The sequence below is a fragment of the Gossypium raimondii genome, chromosome 6 (assembly GCF_025698545.1).
Source record: "Gossypium raimondii isolate GPD5lz chromosome 6, ASM2569854v1, whole genome shotgun sequence".
Taxonomy (NCBI): domain Eukaryota; kingdom Viridiplantae; phylum Streptophyta; class Magnoliopsida; order Malvales; family Malvaceae; genus Gossypium; species Gossypium raimondii.
The window spans coordinates 33,899,455-33,902,271 of record NC_068570.1 but is presented as its reverse complement, the minus strand read 5'-3'; the positions used below and the strand labels follow the sequence as shown (position 1 = coordinate 33,902,271).

The following is a 2,817-nucleotide window of genomic DNA, read 5'->3' as shown; positions in this document are numbered from 1 at the left end:
GCAGTTTTGTGGAAGAATGGAAAAAGATCTGACCCGGTATTTAAAATGGTTCCTTCAGCTTTGTGATACCTTCAAATACAATGGGTCATTGATGACGCTATTCGTCTTTGATTGTTCCTCTTTTCATTAATCGATAATGTCTTTTCTTGGCAAGATTCGCAAGCACTAGGATCAATCACGACATGGGACGAACTCGCAGGGAAATTCCTACAAAAGTTCTTCATCATTAGCAAGACGATCCAACTAAGAAGGGAAATTTTGATGTTCAAATAGTTAGAAGAGGAAAGCTTTCACGAAGCATGAGAGCATTTTAAGATTCTAATTCAGAAATGCCTACAACACGGATTGTCTGAGTGGTTACGACTGCAAATTTTCTACAAGGGGTTAGACGTGCATTCGAGTTCAGGATTAAATGGAGCAGTAGAAGGAGCCTTAATAAATAGAACGTACGAGGATGCGTACAAAATAATAGAAAGTATGGAGATGAATTCATGCCAGTGGCCAACTGAATGATATACATATGGCCAAAAACCATCTAAGGTGAAGGCTATTTAGGAAGATGACAGATGTCAACGACTAGTGCACAGAATCAATCGAATAGAGGGTGAAAAGAATGCACCATTTGTGTATAGAGGAGACAAACCACTCTTGCACCATATTAATAATCCTACTGAAGATGTGAACTACATCGAAATTAGGGGTGGAAACCCCTATTTGAATACATATAATCCCAGAAAAAGAGATCACCTGAATTTTAAATGGGGAGGAAACCAAGAAAGAGGTAATAGCTCGAACCAAGTTAAAAATTCTAACTATCAACCTTCTTATTTACAGAAACCCCAGGAAAGGTCTAATCCAAATGCCCATATTGTATGTGGTCAACGTTTGGATAGAATCAAGGTGGAGATGTAGTCAATGAATGTGACACCCCTAACCTGATCGGGACAAACCGACTTGAATTTGAAGTGTTACATTAGCCACCTAAGTGACTCTCCAGCTAAAGACCTCCCAAGACACACCCCAACCTTATAACACCTCAAACTTATCCATTTATTAGTTATTTATTAATGCGGAAGTAATTTATGAACCAAATTTAAACTTTTTATAAGTAATTTAACCTAAGGACATTTTTATCATCCTACTGCCTACGGTTGCACTAACCCGAATTTAGATTTATACATTTACCAACCCTCTTTTAGTCAATTTCTATATGCCCTAAAAATTTTAGCTTAATTCGAGTTTATTTTCTATGCCTAATTCAAGTTTTATCATTAAGGACTAAATTGTAACAATTTCAAACTATCAATACTATACCCAAATATTAAATTGAGTGCATTTCTAACAATTTTTTTCAACTACAACTCTAATTCTAAAATTTAATCAAGTTTCCTTATCATTTAGGACTCTAATTAGACTTATCAAGTTACAAGACTAATTTGTAATTTAAACGGACTAGAGAACCAATTTAAAAAGACTAGAATCAGACCCCCAATAGTCCACTGTAGTTTTTTTGTGCGAAAAATTTGATTTTAAACCCAATTTTGAGTATTTTAATGGCCAATTAAACCCGATTTAGCTACAACTAAATATCATACATATTCATACACCTTCAATTGAATTTATTAACACTAATTAAGCCCCAATTAAATAGAATTAAACATTCAATTTCATGCATATCACCCACCGGTTAATTCAAACAAGTGGCGTACCTTAGTCGTTAGTAAACCACTCCATGGAAGCTTTCATTTAAACAATGGTTAGTGTAAACATCATGCCTCATACACCGTGTTATCAATCACCATGTTATCAAGCAACAATACACTACAAGTTATTCAATAATCAAACTCAAACAAGCATATATGATATTATAAAACCATCCAAAATAAAAAATGTCCCATGTCCAAGTCCAATTACAACCAAAAATAAATAAGTCCTGAAAGTTCCACAATGCACGATTAACATCTCTAAAACGTGTAACTCAGTCTCTACCGACCCTTAATCTCTTGGAACTCTCTTACTCGGCTCCTCAGCTCCTCAATCCTGTCGGTTAGCCACACGAATGTGAGGGTGTGAGCTTAAAAAGCTTAGTGAATTTTAATAAAATGATGAGTAAATTAGCATCCAAATCAGGCTTAAATCGAAACCAATCAAATACAAATTTTTAGTCACAATATCAATCTATAATAGTTCAATCTCATATGCTCAACCATGTATCAAAAATCATAATTAATCATGGCATATAATCATCAATTTAGCATATAACATTTCATACATTTATATTGGCATATACAATCATGGCTTGACCGGTTGATCATACATCGGATAAACGGATCTCCTTACTCCCAATCAAAATCAGTCCCAATTTGAACAGACCAAGGCCACATGCTCCCTTATATCGCCTTAAATCAGTCTCATTGAGTGGAGACACAAGCTCAACACTCTCTTATCTACTCCAAATCAGTCCACTTAGAGCCTTATTGCTCACAAATAAAATATCAATATGGTGAGTACTCATAAATCCTATAGCATGCCAACTATATCCAATGGATCTACCCTGCTATAATGTCAATATAATCAATCAATCAAAACTTAATTTTAGTCAATAATGTGCTCAATTTAAAGTGCCAAAATACATATGTGAATCATGTGACATAGCGAGTTTAACATCAAATTAAATCTAGCATACCAATTACCTATTATCAATGTTCATTTACCAATTGAAATATCAACATACCATGAACCAAAAACTTCAGCATACTTGCTTAGTTCACCGTTATAATCAATCAACTCAAGCACATAAAATCACTAGATGCTCAC

The 2,817-nt window shown here is 34.5% G+C and overlaps 1 non-coding gene across 1 annotated transcript; it reads right to left on the bottom strand.

Moving 5' to 3' along the window:
* Positions 1–240: 240 nt before the first annotated feature.
* On the bottom strand, positions 241–347 carry LOC128042140 (small nucleolar RNA R71). Its single transcript, XR_008197346.1, has one exon. It is a non-coding gene; the product is annotated as a small nucleolar RNA R71 (small nucleolar RNA).
* Between the last annotated feature and the right edge of the window lie 2,470 nt (positions 348–2,817).